Raw genomic sequence first — 12,396 nt, 5'->3', positions numbered from 1 at the left:
GTGCATCAGTGAGCCTTGGGACAACTTCAACGCACCAAATGTAACTGGAATTCCCCAAAGAGAAAGGATGGAGAACAAAAATCTTTTTAAAGAAATCACGGTAAAATATTTTCCAAATTTGGTGAAAAGTATAAACCTACAGGTCTAAGAAGCTCAGTGAACCCAAAGCAGAAGAAACATGAAGAAAACTTTACCAAATTATATCCTAATTTCATAATCAAATTGCTCAAAACCAGTGACAAAGTGAAAACAAATTTTTTAAAGCAGCCAGGAGGAGAAAAAAACACTTTAAGTACAGAGGAATGTAGATAAGAACAGCAGTTTCTCGATAGTTTAACACAGTATTAGAATATAAAACAATATACACAAATCCAAGTTAACAATATGCCCTGTAATAAGTTTTGAAATCAGAAAATGTGAGACCTCCGACTTTGTTCTTTTTTTTTTCCCCAAGATTATTTAGCTATTCAGGGTCCCTTGAGATTCCATATGAATTCAGGGATGGGTTTTTCTATTTCTGCAAAAAAAGGCCTTTAGGACTTTGATAGGCATTTCATTAAGTCTAGTAATGTAAACTGCTTTGGGTATATTGGCATCTTAGCAACACTAAGTCTTCTGAACCATAAACACAGGATGTCTTTCCATTTATCTGTGTCTTTAATTTCTTTAAGCAACATTTTGTAGTTTTCAGTGTACAAGTCCTCCTTGGTTAGGTTTATTACTATGTATTTCATATGAACTTTTTGGTGCCATTATAAATGAAATTATTTTCTTCATTTCCCTTCTGGACTGGTCATTTTTAGCAACTAGTTTCTTTGTCTCTGTCCAGGAGTCTCATGTCTTCTGTAAGTGTTCACCAAACTGTGGGAGGCTAACTTAGTAGGAAGTAGGTAGGGCAAAATTAACTCTCTCAGAAGCTCACAGATTGTCATGATAAGAAATGAAAAGAGGGGATATCACTACAGATGATAAAGGCATTAAAATATTAATAAAGTAATAATATAAACAGCTTTACTGCAGTATATTTGACTCTTGAAATAAAATAGACAAATTTATTTAAAAACACAAATCATCTGAAACTGGCCCAAAAAATTTAAAAATTTAATAACTCTATATAGATTTTTAAAAACAAATTAGTAATTAATAACCATGTGACAAAGAATCTTCGGGCAGTAGGCTTCACTGATAAATTATCTCAGACATTTAAGAGAGCAATAATAACAATCTTATGCAAATCTCTCAGACAATAGAAGAAGGAACATTTCCTAACTCACTTTATAAGGCCACCATTGCCCTGATATCAAAACATTACAAGAGAGGTCAACTACAGACCAAGATCCCTGACCAACATAGTAACAAGAATCTTCAAAACAATAGCAAAATTAATAGCAATATGTATAAATATGTGTAATACATCACGATCAAGAGGGGTTTATTCTGGGAATGTAAATCTGGTTCAACATTAAATAATCAATGTAATTCACCATAGTAACAGATTGAAGAAGAAAAAACAATGATGATCTCAATAGATGTAGAAAAAGTATTTGATAGAATTAAACATTTATTCGTGATAAAAGTAACTCTCAGAAAACTAGAAATAGAAGGACATTCATCAAGCCGATAAAGGACATCTAGGAATAACCCATGGCTTACCTTCTACTTCATGATGAAAGACCCCTAAGATTAAGAACAAGGCAAGGATGTCTTTTCTCACCATTTCTATTCCATATTGCACTGCTCATCTGGGGCTGACTAAAAGGGGTACAAAAGAACTTTTGAGGTTGATAGAAATGTTCCATATTTTGATCATGGTATAGTACATGGTCTATACAATTGTGAAACGCATCAAATTACACACTTAAAAGAAGAATGTTTTATTTATGTAAATTATACTGAATCAAAATGGATAAAACACAGGACTGAAACATTTGTTGGTTCTCTTTAGATGTAATCCACATCCCTCTCTAATGAAGAAGCCCCTTTTCTAAGAGTACTGTGTATCACTTTTTCTGTAAGTAATTTGGCCTCTAGAGGGCACCCATATTTCATGAACGCAAAAGCTTGACAATGATTTAAAAAGCACATCTTTGACCACTATATCAGAAACTAATGATGTGCTATACGTTGGCTAACTGAATTGAAAGAAAGAGAGAGAGAGAGAAAGAGAGAGAAAGAAAGAGAGAAAGAAAGGAAGAAAGAAAAGAAAGAAAGGAAGAAAAAAATAGCATCAATGGAGGTAAACGCACAGAAAAGAATAATACATATGAGAATTTTTCATTAGCAGGTTTGTAAGAATTTAGTAATAGAATTTGTTAAAACTGTTTTTGGCCATAATAATACAGAAAATAAAAGTGTTGCTTGTGGAAGAGATGAAGCTTCTTTCATCAGTGTATCTAAATAGTGGACTCAAGGTTGACTTTCATCTAGATGTTGTGGGTCATTTAGACATAACCTTGGAATTCTTTTTAAATAAAGGTTATATGCTTGGTTACATGCTCATTATAGAAAATGTGGAAGTTACAGAAAACCTGAAGGGAAGCAGAGGAAGAGGAGAAGAATCAGGAGGAGCCACTATTGTCATGAATGCTGTCAACATTTGGGCTATGGCCCCAGAGATTTCATTTATATATTATTTTTATTTGATTGTAATCACATATAACAAAATGTTAGAATTTAACCACTATTTGATATCTAGCCATGAAAATAAAGTATAAATTAAATACTTAGTCAAAATGTAGAATGTTCATAATTAATTATGTTCCTTTGAAGTGTTTTTAATGGTACTCAACTAGAAAAGTTAGAATAAAATGTTATTAATATTTGGTAGTCCCATAAAATTGTCCATTTTTCTTTGGTGGCTCTAACTCCTTATGCAGGAAAGTCTACTTGAGTCATTACAGCCAGAAAGGGGTGGGCAGTGGATAGCAGAATCCTTTTTTCCTATCCCAAATAATCCCCACTTAAGTTGTTAGCGGAAAAATATGTATCTATGAACAGTAAAAAGTCTCAGATGAAAAGAACATCTTTTTGGATTATTTACACACTGTGTTTATGGTACATTTCCAAGGAAAAAAGAAACTGTACATACATTCCAATTCAGCTTTTCCTTGCCACGTAACAATAATGTGCTCATGTTTAAGTAGAAAGGACAATTAAATGGATGGTAAAATTGTATATAGATTTTAACGGGTGGAAGGGATAAAGAGAAGAGAGTTAATGTGAATGTCAATAATTATATTTAAAATACATAGTATTTACTAATATCTATTGAAAACTTACTATATTCCTGCTACTGTAGGTACTGTGTTACATGCATTACCTTTATTTAATCCTTACAGTAATGTCATAAGGGTTCACAGGGAATTACTATTTTCCTTCTCATTTTACTGATACAGAATCTGAGGCTCTTAGAAGTCAAGGAAATTTTTCAAATTCACACAGCTAGTCTGTGCCAAAGTTGAGGTTTGTAAGGACGTAGTCTGGCTGTAATAACCACACCCTTAACCCTAATACTCTTCCTTCCAGGAACTTCACTTATAAAACCTTTCAAAGTAGGACTTCTTTTTTCTACTTTAAAGTACTTTATTACCATCATCATGTTGTGTTCAAAGAAACCTCTGCCTAAAGAATTTATTTTTTTAGAAGATTTTATTTATTTATTTGACAGAGAGAGACAGCAAGAGAGGGAACACAAGCAGGGAGAGTGGGAGAGGGAGAAGCAGGCCCCTTGCCGAGCAGGGGAGCAGGGAGCCCAGTGTGATGTGGGGCTTGATCCCAGGACCCTGGGACCATGACCCAAGCCAAAGGCAGATGCCAAGTGACTGACCCACCCAGGCGCCCCCTAAAGAATTAATTTAAAAGAACTGATATAACTTCAGTCCCTGAAAAGAACTCCAAAGGGCAATTTTACTCCTAATACAAACCACAGATGAGGTTCTTGGTTTAAATTCACTACTTTATTAAATAACGATGTGAGGAGTGGTTTGCTCTTGTACTTACGATTGTTATCTCCTTCCTTGTCTACAGGCTATTATATTCTGGTAGCTGTAACATTATTTGTATACACAGATAATTGTAGTATATTAATTCATTCTATAAGACACCTTTCTGGTACCATATTTGAGTGGAAATGAAACCCTTTCTTAGCGTCTAAAACTAGAAGAGAATAATCCACATCCCCATGATGCTCTTTATTGAAGGCTTTTAACTGATATGGTGTGAGAATGAATAATTTGGGGAATCAGACCTGAAAGCGCATAACATGAAGACAGTGTTGCATTTACTTATGAATATATGAATACAATGATTTAAAATTTAATTAAATAATTATTTATTCAGCACATACTATGTGCCTATATCAACAAACTGGCAATTGATTAAATTGTCCACAGTCATTGTTAAAAATGGATTAACCATCCATTCTAGATCTTTAAAACGTTTTTAAAAAGATTTTATTTATTTTATTTTTAGAGAGAAAGAGAGAGAGAGCACCCGAGCAGGGAGAGGGGCAGAGGGAGAGAGAGGGAGAAAGAATCTCAAACAGGCTGTGTGCTGAGCACAGAGCCCAAAGAGGGGCTCAATCCCACGGCCCTGGGATCATGACATGAGCCGAAACCAAGAGTCAGACACTCAACTGATTGAGCCACCCAGGCGCCCCTAGATTTTTAAAACTTTTAATAAAATATGATCACAAACTTATTGTTGGGATATCTAAAGAACTCAAGAAAACACCTGAACACTTAAAAAAAAAAAAAGGGAAGAAAAAAGTGAGATGGGAAATTAGTGGTGTATGGAATAAGAAACCAGTATTTAATATAATATTGATTACAAATACTTTGGAAGATGCAGCTTAGTGTATGAGTCAAATAGACTGCCAACTGAATGCCACAAATCAGCAACCACTAAGTCAACTACACATTTTGAACCAGAGGGGTTTCATCCACATGGAGGACTTGCTTCCAAGGGGAGAGCCGGAGGTACTGAACTAAGCAGGCTTGATTCATTCTTTCCAAATAAGTGATTTATCCTCCCAAGAGAATCATAAAATAGGGCAAGTAAAGACTAGGAATGTTATGCAAATTGAGCTAGTTCAATTTAAAAAGAACCATGGGGCTGGAAGTGTGTTCTTCCCATAGATATTTTTAAAATATTAAAAACGGTAGTAACAACCTACACATATAACAGGAATCAAAGGGGGCACCTGGGTGGCTCAGTTGTTAAGCGTCTGCCTTTGGCTCAGGTCACGATCCCAGGGTCCTGGGATCGAGTCCCACATTGGGCTCCCGGCTCGGCAGGAAGCCTGCTTCTCCCTCTCCCACTCCCCCTGCTTGTGTTCCCTCTCTCGCTGTCTCTGTCTCTGTCAAATAAATAAATAAAATCTTTAAAAAAAAAAAAACAGAGGTCAAAATCAGCATCATGCCTAATGATAGAATAGAAGAAATAGGCTAATAGGCTGAAATTGAGACAAAAATGTCTAGACCACATTATTATATAAGAACGACCAGACAATGCAATTAGACAAGGAAATGAAATGAGATAGTAATTAGAGCAAAAGAAGCAAAAGACTAGAAGCCCCACAGTTATATCAATATAAAACTTTTTAAGCAAATCCTGATACATTCCAACAATAAAACGCTATGTCTCACATCTCTCTACCTGTAGGGAAATATGTGAAAATATTCACTGAAATGGAACATACACCAAAACATATTTTTACATAAGGCACACAAGGTGCAGAACAGTATAAATGGTATTTCCCCACGTGTATCATAAAAGAATTGTGTGTGTGTATGTGCATATGTACATCATTCACATATGTATGCTGGTAAAGACTGTTTTTTCCAAGATATCCACACACAGAAAATTAGTAATCCTAATAGGCTCTTGGAAGGAGAAACAAAGATCTGTAGTAGGAGGGAGAGATTTGTTTTGTTTTGTTTTTTACTGTGTAACCCTTTTTCCCTGTTGAATTTTTATAATGTGCACATATTTTTCTTCAATAATTAAGTATAACCAGTTTACCTACTCGGTGTAAAGTTTAGCTTCTGAATGATGAACAGCATGTTCAGTAAAGTATTTATGGAATGATTATAAAAGTGGTTTGGAATTTAGATCTCTTTCTACCAGAGGAGTATTAAATTTTGAAAGGTTCAAGGAAGACTGGGCCAGTTTTTGGGCCAACTAAGTATTTTATGTATTTTAAGGCAATCACTTGTACAAATAATAAGAATTTTTATAGAGAATCAGATGAGTAAGCCACTTGTTATTTTGAACCTGATAAAATTTATAGGTTGAAGTCTTGTCAGTACCTCAGAATGTGACCTTATTTGGAGATAAGCTATTTAAAAAGGTAATAAGGTTCTTTCGGCCATCTTTCCGTGCTGCCATAATGGTGCACGTGAATGACCCAGCAGATGTTCTCAAGAGCGTTAACACTCCTGAAAGGAGAGGCAAATGCCACGTTCTTATTTGGCCATGCTCTGAAGTCATCGTCTAGTTTCTCACTGTGATGATGAAGCATGTTACACTGGCAAATTTGAAATCATTGATGATCACAGAGCTGGGAAAATTGTTGTGAACCTCATGGGAAGGTTAAACAAGTGTGGAGTGATCAGCCCCAGATTTGATGTACAACTGAAAGATCTAGAAAAATGGCAGAATAACCTGCTCCCACCCCGCCAGTTTGGTTTCACTGTACGACAACCTCAGCTGGCATCATGGACCATGAAGAAACAAGATGAAAACCCACAGGAGAGAAAATCCTGGGATTCTTTTTCTAAGGATGTAATACATATGTGCAAATAAAATGCCTCAGTGGGATAAATAAATAAATAAATAGATAGGTATATAAGGTTAAAATGGGGTCACTAGGGTAGGCCTAATCCACTAAGACTGGTGGTTTCATAAGAAAAGGAGATTAAGGGGCACCTGGGTGGCTCAGTTGTTAAGTGTCTGCCTTCGGCTCGGGTCATGGTCCCAGGGTCCTGGGATCGAGCTCCGCATCGGGCTCCCTGCTCAGCGGGAAGCCTGCTTCTCCCTCTCCCACACCCCTGCTTGTGTTCCCTCTCTTGCTGTCTCTCTCTCTGTCAAATAAATAAATAAAATCTTAAAAAAAAAAAAAGGAAAAGAAAAGGAGATTAAGGACAGAGACACGGACAGAGGGAGGACCATGTGAACATACTCGGAAAACATGACCATCGACAAACCAAGGAGAGGGGCTTCAGAAGAAAACCCTGAGGACAACTTGATCTTGGGCTTCTAGCCTCCCGAACTGTAAGAAAAACAAATTTCTGTTGTTCAAGCCACTCAGTCTGTGGTACTTTGTTATGGCAGCCTCAGCAAAGTAATACTCAACCTAAGCTCAGTGATAGTGGCTGCAGGTGATAGGCAGCCATTGAAGAATCTCAAGTAGGAGAATGACCTTTTAAGATCTGCTCTTTAGAACAATGATTTTGCAGTGAATAAGATCGATTGGAAGGGATAGGTGGGGGTCTGGGAGACTAGTTAGAAAGTTACATCAATGGTGCAGTGAAAGCTGAGAGGCATAATTCAGGCATTTTCACAGAGAATCGAGAGGAACAATTACATACGAGACTTGTTAATGGGGTAGAAGTTACAGGACCCAGAGACCAGTTGGATGCAAAGCAGAGAGAGAGGTTCAGTCTGTGATGAAACCGATGTCCCTAGCTTAGGCAGATAAGTGAATTGTTTATATATATATTTTAAAGATTTTATTTATTTATTTGAGAGAGAGAGAGCACGAGTGGGGGAGGGGGGATGGGTAGAGGGAGAAGCAGACAACCCGCTGAGCTGGGAGACCAAAGCGGGCTGGATTCCCCAGGACCCTTGGATCATGACCTGAGCTGAAGGCAGACGCTTAACTGACTGAGCCACCCAGGCACCCCTAAGTGAATTGTTTATAAAGCAAAATAGAAAAACATAGGAGCAGTGGGCTCCCCATGTGAACTCTGGAAAGAGCTACGGTGGTGACTTTTTAACACCAACAGCAAGGAGAAACTCCAGGAGATAGGCATCAATCCAGATTAAGATCAAAGCAGTTGATGACCCAGTGAGGGAAGAAGGCTCATAGAGCTGGCAAGGGGTAGCAGTCAGGATGTTTGAGGCACCTGGAGAATTACCATGTCATGAAGAAATGCACCTCACCCAGAAACACACAGAAGGTCTCTTTGTGGAGGGAAGGCTCAGCATTCCACAGATTGGATGCAATCAGGGTGGAGCTGGCCGTGATCATTGAAGCAGAAGTAATGACAGGAAAGGGATGGAACAATCCCGGCACTATGCCTTGGCTCCGCCCCAAACAGGCTTTATAACCTTGGGCAAGTCAGTTGACTTCTCTTTCCTTTCACTAGCAAATCAGGGTAAAAATGAAGTGATTGTTATTATGACACATCATTAGCTAATTAATACTTAGAGGCCTCAGAAAAAGCCTCCTGGAGATGATTTATAAACTAAGAGCTGAAGAATGAGTAAAAAAGGAACCAGAAGAAACGGCGAGGAGGTGTGGGGTGAAAGATGTTCTAGTGACAGGAAGCAGCATCTGTAAGACCCTGAGCCCGAACAGAAAATGGTATTTTCAGAGAACCAAGAAGTGGTTTGATATATCTAGAGCATGGAGTTCTATCGGGACAAAGTGAGAAAACAGAAATTGCAAGCAGTTAAGTAATTTGTTCAAGGTCACATAACAAAGGTCTGATCTGTGAATTCAGCATGCCTGTACCAGGACTTGCATTTAAATTATTAATCCTAGGGGTGCCTGGGTGGCTCAGTCGGTTAAGCATCCAATTCCGGACTTCAGCTCAGGTCATGATCTCAGGGTCGTGGGATCGAGCCCCACGTCAAGCCCTGCATCAGGCTCCACGCTCAGCTGGGAGTCCTCTTGAGAACTCGCTCTCTCTTTCTCTTTCTCTCTCTGCCCCTCCCCCCGCATGGGCTCTTTCTCTCTCTCAGATAAATAAATAAGTCTTTAAACTATTAATCATATACAACCTCCCTATAGCACTATACAAAAAGAAGACCATTGCCAAGGGTGATACAGGCTTAATATTTCTTAATGTGTTTAGAAAGTTACAGAGTGAATACCTACTTAAGCTTAAATAGAAAAATTCAGGTGAGAATATTAGAACAAGGGTCATTAGGTATACAGAATTACACCACAAAAGCAAGTAAGCTAAACTTAGTCAAATAATTCAACCAACAGCCTACTAACCCTTGCTTCCACTCTAGTCCTCCAGAAAATAGAGAAACCATCTCAAAACGGATTTTGTGACTAACACAAGATTTTGATGATTAGTCTTCTATTGTAAACTTACCACTCACTAAATAGAAAATGAGCTCTAAAAAGTCACAGTACTTGCATTTATTTTAGAAACAAATAAAACCCAGATCCAGATCACTCCAGTTTTATAATGGACTTGGCAGTTGGGTGATTGTGTTATGTACTATCCTGAGACTGGATGAACTGGTCTGTCTGTGCCTCTTCCGTGGAGCATTGATCCACAGAAGATTACACACATTGATTATAAGATCTTCTCTTAGCCCTCCATATTCTAATGTTCTGCTACACCGTGGTAAGTTTAGGAATTATTTTTGTTTGTCCTGCATGTGATTTGTTGGGATTTGTTGGGATTCCCGAATCTGATTCTTCTTGTCTGATGACCATGGAGGTGCATCACTCAGCTCTTCCTCCAGGAGCACCTGCTGGAGGAGCTCAGTCGATGTCTCAGGGTGGCAGCTGGCTTAACAGTGTACCTTTTATTGGTGGTGTCCCTGTCACAGTGTTGTTTTCCTACACTTCTCTGCTGGCCCCCCCCGCCTCCTCCCAAATGCATACTTGCACTTCAACCCTAGGCTGCCCTCATTTTCCCAGTTCTCCCCAGTGATTTGTCAACTGTGCTTGAAGTTGGACTTCCAGCAACACTTCTTATAGTTAAAGGATTTCCTCCCAAGGGGGAGGGAAAAAAGGAAATTTTGCTCAAAATTCCTCATAGCTAAAATACCTATGCTTTGATCTGCGTAAGATAACTTAAGCCATTTTAATCACTTCCATGTTTAGTAGGGATAATTGTAACAGGACATTCCACATTACATAAAAGGTATAGTCACGATTCATTCAAATCTATAGCACAGCTTTTATTTAAATATCAATCTACTTAAGAAGAAAAACTTTGCCTCAGGAAGTTTGGCATGTGGTGTACCTGTCTTCAATCTTTCTAATAATACATCCTCAGGAGTCAAGCAAATTAATTTTCCATCTTTCAATGCAACTCTGAAAGGAGACCACTTGGATTACTAAAAATGAGAGTACTACCTTTAAAAAAAAATGGTTTATTTAAGATTCTAAAGTGACTTAATGTTATTTATTGGTTTAAAAAAACTACAAAATACACAAATTTCAAAATAAATTTGTCTCAGACATTACAGTAACCATATGTTTAGGATACAATGTTCTGTATGTACTACCACAATTTTCTACCATTGACTATGAATAATATCAGTTAAAAAGTAAGATAGAATCCTTTCAGCAATAAACCAATCAGAAAGCACTTGTTACTGTATATGTAATATGTACATAACACATGTAGCTCTATGTGCAAGGTTCTGTGTTTGGTGATTTGGACGTGGATCTCCCAAGCTGCCCCCATAGAATATCCTTCATATATTGGTTAGCAGTCTTTTTTGGTTTATTTTTGTTTGCTTGTTTGTTCTGCTTTCAGAATCTCACTAAAATCTCATTTATCACTGAGCAGGAGAGCCTGTGTTGTCTAAATCACAAGGAATGTGTTCTGTGTCCCTATTTAGGTTCCTATTTAAATTAATTCTGAAGTCTCCATGGCTGGTCACAGACCACGGGGCTCCACCTGCATCTCCAGAGTCCAGAAATTCGTTAAGTCCAGACATGACCGTCTCACCATAGTTTGAACTCAGAGTGGAAATTCCAGTATTCACTTCTTTTTTTTTTTTTTTTGAAGATTTTATTTATTTGACAGAGAGAGACACAGCGAGAGAGGGAACACAAGCAGGGGGAGTGGGAGAGGGAAAAGCAGGCTTCCCGCCGAGTAGGGAGCCCAATGCGGGGCTCGATCCCAGGACCCTGGGACCACGACCTGAGCCGAAGGCAGACGCTTAACGACTGAGCCACCCAGGCGCCCCTCCAGTATTCACTTCTGGTTTAAAAAAGAAACTCTTTAGAAATTATTAATAGGTGACTCCCTTGACCTCAGAAAGCTATAAAACATCTATGATAAGTATTATACTTAGTGGCGAGATGTTTAAGAGGTTTGTTGAGAGCTAAACAAGAGTACCTGCTATCATCACTTCTATTCAAGCTCCCACTGAAAATTTTAACCAGTTGCAGTAAGCCTAGAAAAAATAAATAAAAACATTTAATGAATGGGGGGAAAAACCCTGCCATTAGAAGCAGATGGCATCATGGCCTATGTGAAAGATGCAAACTAGTTAAAGTTATTTTAAAGATGCATCAATGACCCCTACCCAAGACAATTTATAAATTCAATGCATTTGCACTGGAAATTCCCTTACTGACAAGCTGATGATTGTAAGGTATATACAAATGAACTAAGAAGAGCTAAGATGCTCCTGAAGAAGAACAGTAATGCTGGGGAGCTTGTACTTCCAAGTTCTTGTCTTATCAAGAACTTTTATGGTGCTATCGTAGTTAAGCTGGTATGGCACTGGTGTAGATAAAAACATATTGAAGAAACAATGAGGAAAAAGACAGAGTCTAGAAACAAACCCGTTACATATATGTTATCTTGATTTATGGCAGAGACTGCAAGATGGTCTTTTCTATAAATGTTGCTGGCACAATTCGTTATCCCTATGTGAAAAATAAAAAGTGAATTTCTACCTTACATTGTAGAGAAAAATCAATTCCGAGTTCTAAGGATAAAAGACAAACTATCCAATTTTTAGAAGGCAATACAGAATACTTCTATGATTTTGATAAGACTAGACATAAGAAAAAAGTTATAGTATAAAAATGTATTTTAAAAAACAACACAGATACAACTTTTTGACATATATGTAAATGACAAACGATTAGTATACAAAACATGTTTTTAAAAGCTTTTATGAAATAACAAATAGCAAAATAGAACAAATGGGCAAAAAAAAACTTCACATAGGGTCAAATACAAATGGCTCATATTCATGCAAAAAGATATTCGATCTCATTTGTAATAAGAGAAGGGCCTATTAAAACCACAGTAAGGTACCATTTTATTAGTCAACAATTTTAAACGTCTGCCAAAAACAAGTGTTGGCCAGTAGGGGGAGGAAGAGGACAATTCATAAATTGCTTGTAGGTGGGCTAAGTCAGTACAACCCTTTGGAAAATCGCATTGTTTGATGAAGTTG

At 37.6% G+C, this 12,396-nt stretch overlaps 1 pseudogene; it reads left to right on the top strand.

Annotated features, from left to right (window-relative positions):
* The first annotated feature begins 6,385 nt into the window (after nucleotides 1–6,385).
* Nucleotides 6,386–6,779, top strand: LOC123847608 (small ribosomal subunit protein uS8-like; annotated as a pseudogene).
* Nucleotides 6,780–12,396: the final 5,617 nt, after the last annotated feature.

Source organism: Mirounga angustirostris, unplaced genomic scaffold (assembly GCF_029215605.1).
Source record: "Mirounga angustirostris isolate CCGP_5_RB_7025 unplaced genomic scaffold, mMirAng1.0.hap1 SCAF_2, whole genome shotgun sequence".
Classification (NCBI taxonomy): domain Eukaryota; kingdom Metazoa; phylum Chordata; class Mammalia; order Carnivora; family Phocidae; genus Mirounga; species Mirounga angustirostris.
The sequence above is the reverse complement of the archived record's forward strand: the minus strand, read 5'-3'. Positions and strand labels throughout refer to the sequence as shown.